The sequence below is a fragment of the Scyliorhinus canicula genome, chromosome 3, assembly GCF_902713615.1.
Source record: "Scyliorhinus canicula chromosome 3, sScyCan1.1, whole genome shotgun sequence".
Lineage (NCBI taxonomy): Eukaryota > Metazoa > Chordata > Chondrichthyes > Carcharhiniformes > Scyliorhinidae > Scyliorhinus > Scyliorhinus canicula.
Window position 1 is genome coordinate 42,207,894 of NC_052148.1, and position 15,681 is coordinate 42,223,574.

A 15,681-nucleotide genomic window follows, 5' to 3' on the forward strand; every position below is an offset into this window, starting at 1 on the left:
GCGTCAGGGCGTCGTGACGCGGTAATGCCGATTCTCCGGCCCGGCCCCGGTCTCGGAGAATCGCCCCTACATGTTCGCCCCGTGTCTGCGTGGGTTTTTCCGGGTGCTCCTCCCCGTGTCTGCGTGGGTTTCCTCCGGGTGCTCCGGTTTCCTCCCACAGTCCATAAGACCATAAGACACAGGAGCAGAATTAGGCCACTAGGCTCAATCGAGTCAGCTCCGATCGAGTCCTGAAAGATGTGCTTGTCAGGTGAATTGGACATTCTGAATTATTCCTCTGTTGACTGGAACAGGCACTGGAATGTGGCGACTAGGGGATTTTCACAGTAAATTTTTAAAATTTAGAATACCCAATTATTTTTTTCCAATGAAGGGACAATTTAGCGTGGCCAATCAACCTACCCTGCACATCTTTATGTTGTGGGGGTGAAACCCGCAGACACGGGGAGAATGTGCAAACTCCACATGGACAGTGACCTGGGGCCGGGATCAATAATATGCTATCCCCGTGCCACCATGCCCCCCATACGATTTTCACAGTAACTTAATTGCAGTGTTAATGTAAGTCTACTTGTGACACTAATAAATATTATTATTATTATTATGGGCTAGTTCCTAATTTTACTTAATTGATAATAATCTTTATTATTGTCACAAGTAGGCTTACATTATCACTGCAATGAAGTCACTGTGAAAAGCCCCTAGTCACCACATTCCGGCGCCTGTTCGGGTACACAGAGGGAGAATTCAGAATGTCCACCTAACAAGCACATCTTTCAGGACTTGCGGGAGGAAACCGGAGCACCCGGATGAAACCCACGCACACACAGGGAGAACGTGCAGACTCCGCACAGACAGTGCCCCAATCGAACCCGGGTCCCTGGCACTGTGAAGCAACAGTGCCAACCACTGTGCTACCGTGCCACCCTAAATGTAAGCCACGAGAGTTGAGCAGCAACAGTAAAGAAACAGGCATTGAAAAATGAAAAAGAAATGAAAATCGCTTATTGTCACGAGTAGGCTTCAATGAAGTTACTGTGGAAAGCCCCTAGTCGCCACATTCCGGCGCCTGTTCGGGGAGGCTGATACGGGAATTGAACCGTGCTGCTGGCCTGCCTTGGTTTGCTTTAAAAGCCAGCGATTTAGCCCAGTGTGCTAAACCAGCCCCTCCCATCATTTGTATTTGGCTCCCATCATTTTATGGCAGCATTTAAAAGTAAAAAATAAAGTCGGGGAGTGCTGACTGGTGATGGTTTAGCGTGAGGATCACCACACCTCAGGCGAGGGGCAAGGTTGAGCAGGTGAGGCCTTTATGAATAACCTCAGCCATTATAGGAATGAATCCACGCTGTTGGCTGTGCTACGCAATACAACCAGCTGCCTAGCCAACTGAGCTGAACCGGCCCCCATTTATGCCCCACATGAGCCTCTTCCAGCCCCTCTCATCTTACTCTATCAGCATGTGTTTCTATCTACTCCTTTGTGTGTTTGTCCCTAAAATTATCTTTTTTTTCCATAAATTTAGATTACCCAATTATTTTTTCTCCAATTAAGGTTCAATTTAGCATGGCCAATCCACTTGACTTGCACATCTTTGGGTTGTGGAGGTGAAACCCACGCAGACATGGGGAGAATGCGCAAACTCCACACGGACAGTGACCCAGGACCGGGATTCGAACCCGGGTCCTCAGTACCGCAGTCCCAGTGCTTTTTTTAAAGAAATGTTTTTTCCTTATAAATTTACAGTACCCAATTCATTTATTTCCAATTCAGGGGCAATTTTAGCGTGGCCAATCCACCTAGCCCGCACATCTTTTGGCGAAACCCACGCAAACACGGGGAGAATGTGCAAACTCCACACGGACATGACCCAGAGCCGGGATCGAACCTGGGACCTCGGCGCCGTGAGGCTGCAGGGCTAACCCACTGCGCCACCGTGCTGCCCTCCCATTCCCAGTTTTGACAGATCTTTGACAAAGAGTCATCAGACTCGAAACGTTAGCTCTTTTCTCTCCCTACAGATGCTGCCAGACTTGCTGAGATTTTGCAGCATTTTCTCTTTCGTTTCAGATCCCAGCATCCGCATTAATTTGCTTCTACCCAGTGCTAACCACTGCGCCACATGCCGCCCTCCCTAAAATTATCTATGCGAAGATTGGGAATGCACTGCCTTTAAGTGTGATGATGGCAGGGTCATGTGAGGCATTCAAAAGGGATTTGGATCACTTTCTGAAAAGGAAAAATACGCAGGGTTACCAGGAAAAGGCGGGAAAGTGTCATTAGGTGAATTGCTCCTTCAGAGGGCTAGCCCTGCCACAATGGGCCCAAAGGCCTTCTTCTGTAATGTGACCTTCTGTGATTCTCTGTTATCCTCCTCAACTATTCCTTGCAGTAGTGAGTTAACAATTTCCAGGTTAAATAAGTTTCCTTGTTGGATTTAATTATGGCCCCTAGTTTTGGACTAATGGTCTTTAAAACCTCTGCCAGGTCAACCTTCTTAATTTAGATGTGAGGGTCGTGGGAGGAGGCGCGAGGGGTGGGGTGGACTCACAGTCGTGCCTTATCATGTACTCAACTGCACGTTCAGCAAAGGTAATTGAATAGAATAAGAAACAGGAATCTTGGTTGATCCCCCTCCCCCCTTCTCTCTCTCTCTCTCTCCTTCTATAACCTCAGGATATTGCAACCTAATTGTGGCTCTTTTTCCAGTAAATTCCTATGATGCTAATGTCCCTGATCACATTATTTGCGAGACACTCTGGCACACATTCCTACAGCCGCATACGCTCCTCCTGACAGGCAACTTATCAAGTCATATCAGTAATGGTGAGCCATTATTAAGTGAACCTGAAGGCATTATGAGGCTGTTAGCACTTCAAGATTAGTTTTGCCCCAAGACAAAAGAGAAGCCTTTTGTGTAAAATGCATGAAAATGCAGCTTAGTTTGGACAGAACAGGCTCCAGGATGAGTGATGCTTCAGTTAGATAAGGTAAGAGGGTCAGATCAGACTCTGTCATGTGACGGTGCACTAGATAATAGTACTGTACCTTACTAAAGTCGGATAATAATGTCAGTCCTGACTCAGTTGGTAGCCTCTGAGTCAGAAGTTGTGGGTTGAGAGACCCAGTCCAGAGGTTTGAGCATAAAATGCAGGCTACACACTGGTACTGTGATGAAATGCCAGGATTCGTGGGATGCCAAAAGGGAGAAGACAAAATAGACAGGGTTCCCATCTCTCAACACCACCCAGACCCACAGTGGAAAGTGTGTGGACTTTGAGTGTGATGCCTCCCATACTCTTAATCGTCACAAGTTCACATATGATTGGTCAGATGGGCAAGGTACTGGATGGCATCTGTGGCCAACCCATGGCTCATTTGGTAGCATTCTTCCCTTTGGGGACAAATCCCGATACAAAGACTTGGGCACACAATTCAGGAGGACACTCCAGTGTAGTACTGTACTGAGGGAGTGCTACACTGTTGGAGGTGGTGCCTTTAAGATGAAATGTTAAAATTAATCTGTCTTCCCTCTTAGGTGGTAGTAAGCATTTTGAAGAATAGTAGGAGACTCCCCCCACCACCCCACCCCCTGAATTATGCCTGGCCAACGTATACCCCACAATGTGCAAGTTATGGGGATAAGGCAGGGGAGCGGAATTGGCTAAAATGCTTTTCAGCCAGCCAGTGCAGATTCAATGGGCTGAATGGTCTCCTTTTGCACTGTAAAGATTGTGTGAACTAGCATCAGTAAAACATTACCATATTGCCTTGTTGGGTGCAAGTTAGCTGCTGTGTTTTATACATTACAACAGTGACTACATTCCTGGTTGTCGAGCACTTGGGGCGGCCCTGAGCTGGTGAAAGGCGCGACATCAAAACGCAAGCATTTTTTTCTTCATCAAAATGAACAAAGGTCATGTACCATTCAGGAGGAAGGAGTTGCAAAGTGGTGGGGGAAAGAGCAGGGAGTGGGGAGCTGGTTAGTGACCGTAAGAGCTTCTGGAATATTAGCCCAGGTCTGCGAAATTCAGCAAAGTTCCAGGACATTTATTAAGTTTTATGCAAAAACTCCATTATATAATTTGGGACACAGAAGAGCTCAATGTTAGGCCATTGATGATTGTGCCTCTCTCAGCTTACTGAAGTGTACGCAGCGATAGAGGTTTGGCCCTTGAGTAGATTTGGAGAATGACAAGACAGGGCCTTGTGCTGGCAGCGAGTATTTCTAATAAGGGAGCCACGTTGTTGCTAGACGCACTGACATGCATGAGTCATGCTGATAGGATCTTATATTTGTTACGTGACGTTTTCAACTGTTGGCATTGTGTCTGTTAACCTCACCTTCCCTTGACTTTGGGGCTTGTCTAGGATTCGGTCATGCCCCCCCCCCCCCCCCCCCCCCCCCCCCCCGGGCCAGGTTTTTGTGGAGCACTTTGTCTTCGGCACACTGGGCCAGAAACGTTTGGATTGAAAGATGAAGGTAAGCAGTCTGACCTGAAGAGAGAGATAGCCCAATCTGCAGCTTCTCTCCGCTGTGCCCAGATAAGCATTTCGAGGTTTCGGTTAATGATCTTGAGGGCCTGGAGGTCATTGTTGGGTATTTTTCTTGCCAAGTGCTTTCTCAGCAGGAGGCAGTGTTTGGAGACAGAGGGCTGCTGTCGCAGGAGGGTGATAGTGAAGCTCTTTGTTTACTGATTTAAAAAAAACTCCCTTTGATGTGAAGGACATAAACCAGGACCCTCAGCTTCCAATGTAAACTGCGATAGAAAGTGAATGTGACACACATGGCTGCTATGTTCATGAGAAAACGGAGTCGCAAAATGACGTTTTAAAGAAGATTAAAGTTATATTGAAAAATTTGGGAACCGCAGTGTTTCAATTTTAATATTAGCTCAGTTTTCTTGCTTACTGTGTGGTATCTCTCTCCTTTAGTTTTTTCCTTTGGAGTTGGATGCTGACCCATGCTGGGTTATGATTCCTTGTTCTTCAGGTAGTTTTCCAGTGCACCCACCCAGCGCCCATTCCTTATGTGAGCCAGGACAGTAAGTGATGTGGGCTATTTATCTTGAGGGGCCATCACAGCCAAGGCAAATCGGCAACTATCTCTCACCTTCATAAGTATCTGCTTCTTAGAAGTCGCTAGGGCAGGGTGTAAGCAAGGCCGATTATTTAATTCCCCTTAACTGATTCAATATGTAGTGCTCCCACCATGTTCAGTGTCAAACTTAGTCCCATGATAACATACTCGGCTCCTTAGTCAAAAGGTCAACAAATGTAGCCCCACTCTAGGACTGTGAGCACACAATCGAGGTTAATATTTCAGTGAAGTACTGAGGGAGGGGCGCATGGTGGTGTAGTGGCTAGCACTGCTGCCGATGGCGCTGGGGGACCCGGGTTCAATCCCGGCCCCGGGTCACTGTCCATGTGGAGTTTGCATATTCTCCCCGTGTCTGCGTGGGTTTCATCCCCACAACCCAAAGATGTGCAGGTTAGGTGGATTGGCCACGCTAAAATTGCCCCTTAATTGGAAAATAATAATTGGGTGCTCTAAATGTATTTATAATAAATAAAAAGTGGTACTGGGGGAGGTGCGACTGTCTTTGGAGTGAGATGTTAAAGTCAAACCTGTTCAATTTGTGTAGGAGATCCCATGGCTATGTTGAAAGTAGGACAGGGGAGTTCTCAGACTGTCCTCGGCTACAGATTATTTATTTCAATTTTCTGTTTGTGGGATTTTGTTTTGTGTAGGGTTTCCCCTATGCAACAACAGTGACAAAGCTTTAAAAGTATTTATTTGTTGTGAAATACGTTGGGATGTCGTGGTGGTGAAAAAGGTGCTGCCCAAAGGAAAGTTGATTCTTTCATTTGAAACCAAATAAGAAAGCACAGGTCTGGTAATCTAGAGCTCTCTACACTCTTATGGTTAGGTACCAGTGTGTCCCGTATTCTTCGGCGTGTTCTCGCATCAACAAAAATGGAGTATATTCCAACTTCTGCACAGCTGGACATTTTTGAACTGGGGTACACCATTCAGAATAACGTACCACTGCTTCTTAGTAAACTTGTGAAGAGAAAAGGGGAAAATCATGCACTTAACATGAGTTTTTCATGTCAAGAACGTGCATCTGGAAATTTCATTTTATGGCGGAAAAATTGGGTGGGGGCTGCAGACCCCTACCTCCAAATTTGCAGCTGATTCATAAAACTGTGCACCAGAAATTCATAAATATATTCTCAGACCTTCATAGAATCAAAGGATGAGACAACAAAGAAAGAGACAATTCATCCCATCCTGCTCACGCTGGTTCTTTGAAAGAACTGTCTAATTAGTCCCCTCCCCCATAACCCTGCAAATACCCCCCCTTCATGTATTTACCCAGTTCCCTTTTGGAAGGTATTATTAGAATGGCCTCCACAATCTGTCCAGGCAGTGCATTCCAGATCATTTTAAATGATAACCCTGTGTTTAGCAATTTTCTAAGCTAGTCATTAAAGTTCATTTTCCAAATCCTCATCCATGACGGGACACCAGGCTTGCTGCAAACACAGATCACAACACCAGGGGAAACCAATATCTACCCTCTATGGTAAGGTTTTCTGTGGGATCGCCTGTGTAACTGAATAGCACTGTTGATGTCTCAAAATTGATTTTGTTTTGTGCTCTTTAAGGTGGGGGATAGCAGGAATCTTATTTTTGGCCATATCAGACACCTATTGTCAGCATGAAGCACTCCATGTCAGTAGTAGCACAAGCATCTAGAACATAAACATACAGTGCAGAAGGAGGCCATTCGGCCCATCGAGTCTGCACCGTCCCTCTTAAACCCTCACTTCCACCATATCCCCGTGACCCAATAATCCCCCTTCCCTTTTTGGTCACTAAGGGCAATTTATCATGGCCAATCCATCTAACCTGCATGTCTTTGCACTGTGGGAGGAAACCGGAGCACCCGGAGGAAACCCACGCAGACACTGGAGAACGTGCAGACTCCGCACAGGCAGTGACCCAGCGGGGAATCAAACCTGGGACCCTGGCACCGTGAAACCACAGTGCTATCCACTTGTTCTACCATGCTGCCCTGTGGAATAAAGGTTGCTCCACTGCACCCCAAAATCAGTGATATTTCTGTCCTTGTGGATTCTGAGTTAAACGTCCTTTATACTACCAGTTGTGCTGAATTGTGTGTTGTGAGGGCCCCTAGGAATTTTGCAAATATGATTCCCAAGACGTTGTCTTAGTTGGTTAACAAATTACATGTTTGGTGCAACTTGCTCCATATTATTCTTTTGTTAGTGCATCTTAATAGAAGGCATAAACACTCAATTGGCGCAGTCATTTCGCATTTTTCCTTACAAGCAACAAATTCATTCCATTAGTAATTCATAGTTCAGGGAAGTATTTGGGGGTATCTTGTGGATCACCTCTCCATTGCCTCACCCATTTCTCACTGAGCCGAGGCAGTGAGTGTTGACACACTTTTTAAACCGTCGAGAGCATCATATCAAAACTAATCCTGTTCTCGCCAGTCTCAAGCCATCAATTCACCACAGCTGCTGACTGAAACACCCTGCATTTGTAGCAATTTCTGTTTTAATTCCATTATTTGCCTTATCGAGCGTATTTCTGAACAGCAGTTGCTGGATAACCACCAACGGTGTTAATAATGCTGGCTGACCTTTCACCCCCTCACTAGCCCAGAGTCACAGACATTGATTTGAGAAACTCTTCTTTGCTTCTGGCTGAGATCAGCCAATTTAGCCAAGAGGGAAGAACATAGTTGAGCATTTTTGGGACAGAGGTTTCTGTAAGAAGATCACACTGTTCAAACTCTTTAGAAACCACAGATTGAATGGATTGGGGTTATTTTAAAGGCAGCTGTTACATTGGAAAATAATTTAAATCTCCATGGTGACAGTTTAGGCCATTTTAAGCTGGCACCATAACAGGTTACCTTCACATCTTGCCTACAGACAGAACAATGCCTCTTTAATGAAGGAATAGACCTGATAATCTGAATTGCTCCAGAGACCAGATTAGTCTGATGCATTGCGAGCTTGGATAATCACAAAGCAGTCGATTACTAGGAGGTTAAATTTGAGGTGGTTGATTAACATCAAAATGATTCAAAGGTACGTTGAGTTGGGGTGATGGAAAATCTGGTCTGATTCAATAGCTTAACGAGACATGCGACACATCTCACTGAGAATTATGCATTCAAATTTTTTAAATGCTGTTGAAAAATGTCAATAAAGTGATTTGCTATCGCAACAGGTACTGCACCTGCCATATATCTCCAAATGCCCAATGGTTTACTGACTGGCTGGACAATATAGGCCATAAATCCCACATTCAATTCCCAATCTGAGGCACGTTTGCTGGTTCCAGTTGAAACAGCGATCAGGATCCTGTAGTTGAGCTCCACATTCCTGGATTAGGGAGGGGAAAGATTGGCCAGGATTCCACTCCTGATTATTTTCCTGGAATCCCAGTTGAAAGTTAATTTTTATATACTTAGGTTGGCTGGGTAGCAGGTTAGTGCAGTGGTTAGCACGACTGCCTCACGGCACTGAGGGACCCAGGTTTGATCCCGGCCCCAGGTCACTGTCCGTGTGCAGTTTGCAAATTCTCCCCGTGTTTGCGTGGGTCTCACCCCACAACCCAAAGATGTGCAGGGTAGGTTGGATTCGCCATGCTAAATTGCCCCTTAATGGAAAAAAAATTTGGTATTCTAAATCTATTTTTTAAAATAGCATACAGTTTGGTTGGGGCAGCCTTTATGCTCATCCCTACTTGCCCTTGAGGAGGTGGTACTGAGCTGCTTCTTGAATCACTGGAGTCCCTGTGGTGTAGGTAGACCCACAGTGCTGGTAGGAAGGAAGATCTAGGATTTGACGCAGCAACAGTAAAGGAACGGCGATATAGTTCCACGTCAAGATGGTGAGTGGTTTGAGGGGGGAACTGACAGGCGGTGGCAGTCCCATGCATCTCCTGCCCTTGTACTACTAGGGTGGACATGGTAGAAATGGCAAGTTTTCAAAGGTGCTGATGAGTGGAGTTGCTGCAGTACAGAGTTTCTTCCTTTGACCTATTTTAGGTTTCCATGCACAACAGTGGCACAAGGGCAGCACTGTGTCAGCACTGCTGCCTCACAACACCAGGGACCCAGGTTTAATTCTGGCCCTAGGTGACGTTCTCCCCATGTTAGCATGGGTTTCCTCTGGGTGCTCTGGTTTCCTCCCACAGTCCAAAGATGTGCCGGTTAGGTGGATTGGCCTTAATCAAAGCACTGGGTTACGGGGATAGGGCAGAGTGCTCTTTCAGAGGGTCAGTGCAGACTCGATGGGCTGAATGGCCTCTTTCGGCACTGTAGGGACTTTATGAATTCACAAGTGAGCTTTGTTTTTAGGGGTAGGTTCTTAATTTATTGTACAAAATGCTTTGTTGCATTCTTTCGATTGTTTATCTGTAGATGTTTCCTTTCTGCCAGATTGTTAACTCTTTCTAATTCATTGAATCCCGACAGTGCAGAAGGAGGCCATTCGGTCCATTAGGTCTGCACTGGCCCCCTTAAAGAGCACCCTGCCTGGGCCCACTTCTCTGCTCTATCCCCATAACCACACCTAACCTGCTCAACTTTGGACTGTGGGAGGAAACCGGAGCACCCGGAGGAAACCCCCGCAGACAGGGGGAGAAAGCGCAAACTCTACACAGTCGCCCAAGGCTGGAATCGAACCTGTATCCCTGACGCTGAGGCAGCAGCGCTAACCATGGTGTCACCCCGTTCAATGTATACAAAGTGATAACGGAACATAGAACATTTCTTATCTGTTACCCGCTGAATAAATGCTGAACCATCAACAAAGTATCTTGATAAGAGTATGTCTCAACTGAATGCACCATTGCTTAGAAAAAGATGGTTGTAAGGCTCCGTGGATGTGAAAGGAATTTAAGGATGGCAGTTTGAAACACGAGAAACAACTGAAACTTTCCTTTTTGAACTAATCAGTGGGGTTGGGATGATTGTGCAGTGTGGTGTTGGGATGTTTGTGCAGGGTGGTGGGGGGATGATTGATTGTGCAGGGTGGTGTTGGGATGATTGTGCAGTGTGGTGTTGGGATGTTTGTGCAGGGTGGTGGGGGGATGATTGTGCAGGGTGGTGGGGGGATGATTGTGCAGGGTGGTGGGGGGATGATTGTGCAGGGTGGTGTTGGGATGATTGTGCAGGGTAGTGGGGGGATGATTGTGCAGGGTGGTGGGGGGATGATTGTGCAGGGTGGTGGGGGATGATTGTGCAGGGTGGTGTTGGGATGATTGTGCAGGGTGGTGGGGGATGATTGATTGTGCAGGGTGGTGGGGGGGATGATTGTGCAGGGTGGTGGGGGGATGATTGTGCAGGGTGGTGGGGGGGTTGATTGTGCAGGGTGGTGGGGGAATGATTGTGCAGGGTGGTGTTGGAATGATTGTGCAGGGTGGTGTTGGAATGATTGTGCAGGGTGGTGGTGGAATGATTGTGCAGGGTGGTGGTGGGGGAGTGATTGTGCAGGGTGGTGGGGGGTGATTGTGCAGGGTGGTGGGGGGTGATTGTGCAGGGTGGTGGGGGGGGTGATTGGTGCAGGGTGGTGGGGGGGGATGATTGTGCAGGGTGGTGGGGGGGGATGATTGTGCAGGGTGGTGGGGGGGATGATTGTGCAGGGTGGTGGGGGGATGATTGTGCAGGGTGGTGGGGGGGATGATTGTGCAGGGTGGTGGGGGGATGATTGTGCAGGGTGGTGTTGGGATGATTGTGCAGGGTAGTGGGGGGATGATTGTGCAGGGTGGTGGGGGATGATTGTGCAGGGTGGTGTTGGGATGATTGTGCAGGGTGGTGGGGGGATGATTGATTGTGCAGGGTGGTGGGGGGGATGATTGTGCAGGGTGGTGGGGGGGATGATTGTGCAGGGTGGTGGGGGGGATGATTGTGCAGGGTGGTGGGGGGGATGATTGTGCAGGGTGGTGGGGGAATGATTGTGCAGGGTGGTGTTGGAATGATTGTGCAGGGTGGTGTTGGAATGATTGTGCAGGGTGGTGGTGGAATGATTGTGCAGGGTGGTGGTGGGGGGGGTGATTGTGCAGGGTGGTGGGGGGGTGATTGTGCAGGGTGGTGGGGGGGGTGATTGTGCAGGGTGGTGGGGGGTGATTGTGCAGGGTGGTGGGGGGGGGTGATTGTGCAGGGTGGTGGGGGGGGATGATTGTGCAGGGTGGTGGGGGGGATGATTGTGCAGGGTGGTGGGGGGGATGATTGTGCAGGGTGGTGGGGGGATGATTGTGCAGGGTGGTGGGGGGGATGATTGTGCAGGGTGGTGGGGGGATGATTGTGCAGGGTGGTGTTGGGATGATTGTGCAGGGTAGTGGGGGGATGATTGTGCAGGGTGGTGGTGGAATGATTGTGCAGGGTGGTGGTGGGGGGGTGATTGTGCAGGGTGGTGGGGGGTGATTGTGCAGGGTGGTGGGGGGGGTGATTGTGCAGGGGTGGTGGGGGGGGATGATTGTGCAGGGTGGTGGGGGGGGATGATTGTGCAGGGTGGTGGGGGGGGTGATTGTGCAGGGTGGTGGGGGGATGATTGTGCAGGGTGGTGGGGGGGGATGATTGTGCAGGGTGGGGGGGGATGATTGTGCAGGGTGGGGGGGGGGATGATTGTGCAGGGTGGGGGGGATGATGGTGGTGGGGGGGGGGGATGATGGTGGTGGGGGGGATGATGGTGGTGGGGGGGGATGATTGTGCAGGGTGGTGGGGTGGGGGGGATGATTGTGCAGGGTGGTGGGGTGGGGGGATGATTGTGCGGGGTGGGGGGGATGATTGTGCAGGGTGGTGGGGTGGGGGGATGATTGTGCAGGTGGTGGGGTGGGGGGGATGATTGTGCAGGGTGGGGGGGGATGATTGTGCAGGGTGGTGGGGGGGGATGATGGTGGTGGGGGGATGATTGTGCAGGGTGGTGGGGTGGGGGGGGGTGATTGTGCAGGGGGGGGGGGGGGGGGGAGGATGATTGTGCAGGGTGGTGGGGGGGATGATTGTGCAGGGTGGTGGGGGGGGGATGATTGTGCAGGGTGGTGGGGGGGGGATGATTGTGCAGGGTGGTGGGGGGGATGATTGTGCAGGGTGGTGGGGGGGGATGATTGTGCAGGGTGGGGGGGGGGATGATTGTGCAGGGTGGGGGGGGGGAGATGATTGTGCAAGGTGGGGGGAGATGATGGTGGTGGGGGGGAGATGATTGTGCAGGGTGGTGGGGGGGGAGATGATTGTGCAGGGTGGTGGGGTGGGGGGAGATGATGGTGGTGGGGTGGGGGGAGATGATTGTGCAGGGTGGTGAGGTGGGGGGAGGGGGATGATTGTGCAGGGTGGTGAGGTGGGGGGAGGGGGATGATTGTGCAGGGTGGTGGGGTGGGGGGGATGATTGTGCAGGGTGGTGGGGTGGGGGGGGGGGGATGATTGTGCAGGGGGGTGGGGTGGGGGGAGGGGGAGGATTGGGCAGGGTGGTGGGGTGGGGGGAGGGGATGATTGTGCAGGGTGGTGGGGTGGGGGGAGGGGGATGATTGTGCAGTGTGGTGGGGGGGGGGGAGGGGGATGATTGTGCAGGGTGGGTGGGGTGGGGGGAGGGGGATGATTGTGCAGGGTGGTGGGGGGAGGGGGATGATTGTGCAGGTGGTGGGGTGGGGGGGGATGATTGTGCAGGGTGGGGGGGGGGTGATTGTGCAGGGTGGGGGGGGGGTGATTGTGCAGGGTGGGGGGTGATTGATTGTGCAGGGTGGTGGTGGGGGGGGGATGATTGTGCAGGATGGTGCAATAGTAGGGAGGTTGTTTATATCTTAGTCCTGACTTCGTTTCTGTTGTTTGGTACATTGTATCGCGCCGTGGCGTGATCATAATGTCGTAAATGTTTTTGAAATCGAATAAATCTAATATTTTAAAAAAGGACTCGGTTATCTCGAGTCCTGAAGGACATGGGTTAGAACATAGAACATAGAACAGTACAGCACAGAACAGGCCCTTCGGCCCTCGATGTTGTGCCGAGCAATGCTCACCCCACTTAACCCACGCAACCCGTATACCCGTAACCCAACAATCCCGCCATTAACCTTACACTACGGGCAATTTAGCATGGCCAATCCACCTAACCCGCACATCTTTGGACTGTGGGAGGAAACCGGAGCACCCGGAGGAAACCCACGCACACACAGGGAGGACGTGCAGACTCCACACAGACAGTGACCCAGCCAGGAATCGAACCTGGGACCCTGGAGCTGTGAAGCATTGATGCTAACCACCATGCTACCGTGAGGCCCTAACTTCGACATCTAATCCAAGCTGAGTGTAGTAATGGGAGTTGCCTCTTTTAAGTGGCTTATTAAACTGAGATCTGGACTCGAACCGGCTGTTACTCTCCCCGCAGATGCTGCCAGACCTGCTGAGTTTTCCCAGCATTATATGCTTTTACTTCAGATTTTCAGCACGGACAGTATTTCGTTTTTATCTTAAACTTGGGCCCCTTCAGCTTGTTACAGGGGAGGCAAACAAAAATCTCACCGCACTGTTTGAAGAGGAGGGAAGTTTACCTCGTGGCCTGGACACAGTAAAAAAAAGAGCCCATGAATTGGCTATTTATCTTAGTTTGTTTGTGAGGCTTTGCTCTGCTACTGCTGGCTGCCGTGTTTATCTATAAAACAATAACCAGAGACACCCCCCCCCCCAAAAAAATAATTAATTCGACACAAAGCACCTTGCGACCTGCTGAAGATCTAATAAGGTGATGTGCAAAGCCTGTCCTTTGTCAGTCTTACGGAGACCATTGAACGTAGTTTTTTTTTGGAGTCGTCAGCAATATAAAAGCACCTAAAATCCTATCACCGATTTCGAAAGAGAGACTGAGAGGGGAGTTTACAAACAATGAGTACGTGTTATCCCTGTCACATGTTGTATTTGGGTGCAGAGTAGATTTCTTTATTACTCGCAAGGTTAATTTAAGGAGTATTAGTTGGATCCTATAACTTTCCAATTAGGCAGGTTCTGCTATCCTAATGAGGGACAATGAGGAGATTATGGGAGCCCCTTTGTCTTGCAAAGCAGCGCCTTTCTTCCGCGGGTGTCACAAAGGTGTTTCTCAGCCCGCAGAATGGAGTTACTGTGGCTGATAAGTTTATTCAGTCAACAGAATAGTGTTGAAGGGGAAAAGAAAGGCGGAGGGGGGGAGCCAGTGCTCGCCAGGGCGGTAGAGGGGTCAGAGAAGCGGAGCGGCCTAAATTAGGCTCATCAATCCGGCCATTAATGCAAAGCTTCTCTCTATTGTTAGGCGGCCTGTAAAGCTGTCATTTGGTAGCAGTTCGGAGTTTTTAATGCCAAGCTGTCTGTGACACTCACTCCTCTCCCTTTCTCTCTGTTGATCATACTGCCACCTCACGCACCCCCTTCATCTGGAGGGAAAGACACTGCCTGTTCACAGTAGCCTGGCTAATTAGGCTTTATCCATTGTATGCTCAAACGAAGGAAAGTAAATGGAAATTAAACCATATTCGTTCATTTTTTTTTACATCCCCCCCCCCCCCCCCCTCTAAAAATAACATCCAGCGGCACTATTTCGTACGATTTTAAAATTGTTAGTCCATATATTTTTTTTGTTGCTGTTGGCTAGTCTAGTAAAAATTGATTCTCGCGTCCTAACAGTGTGGTACTTAAGAGGGAAGGGGATGAAGTTATTTGAATGATTGAGGTTGCGTGAATGTTGCTTTCCTTCAGGCTGATGCTGCAAACTAGTTCAGTTGAGAAGTGTTTGATTTGTAAGAGTGGCAGAGGCCATCTGCCTAGGCGGATGGGGAAACCAGGCTATCATTTACAATCTGTTTGCTGGCGAGCTCCTTTGACCATTGCACGTTTCCGCGGATGGGATGAGTTCTGCAATTCCTTCCAGCACTCCTTGGGCAGACGATGTCCCGATATTTCAAAAATGCCCCTCATCCAAATTAACAGGGCGACTCGAAAATGATGGCCTGGGCAGCTGTTAACGAAGAAAGAATTCGTGCAATTTGATTCCTGCGGCATAAAACCGACCATTTTAATTGCAAACTAGTAACTCGTTATTTAATGATTCGAGACACCGACTCAATGACATTTCTACTGAAGGATGGATCAAACTCTTGCACCGCTGAGCATGTGATTCAACACTTGGGTGATTTTTATTGTCTCGTTGCTCGCTAAACTGAAAACATTCTCAGATATTTACAAGAAAAAGACCATTTTCTTGTTGAATAAGTCGGAAGGAAACTCTCTCCCTGCTTGTCCCTAACCACTAGGAGGCACACAACAGCAGATTAGAGTAGAATAGAATTCCTGGAGCACTGTACCTGCCAGTTTATACTTTGAGCCCGAAGGAAAGTAGCTAACCTTTCTCAGGAAAACCCCTGTTGGAGGCTACACGGGACAGTCACGGAGTTAATATCAGCGAGAAAGATATCAGGAGGCAGCGTATTGATGGACATTGCATAGGAGATGTCAGCTATTGGGTGGCATATCAGCACACAATGGACATTGTGATATGATAAGTGGCTCTATCACAGCAAGTGCGATATCAAAAGATGGGTTATCAGCAGAATAGGTGCTCTGTATTTAGCAGGAATGCTGGTTCAAGGGAGATGAACCATCTGTGATG

General features: G+C 49.0%; 1 protein-coding gene across 1 annotated transcript in view; it reads left to right on the plus strand.

Annotated features, from left to right (window-relative positions):
* LOC119963931 (fibroblast growth factor receptor 3-like) overlaps positions 1-15,681 on the plus strand; it is a 254,152-nt gene that overhangs the window by 19,382 nt on the left and 219,089 nt on the right. The window lies entirely within an intron of this gene.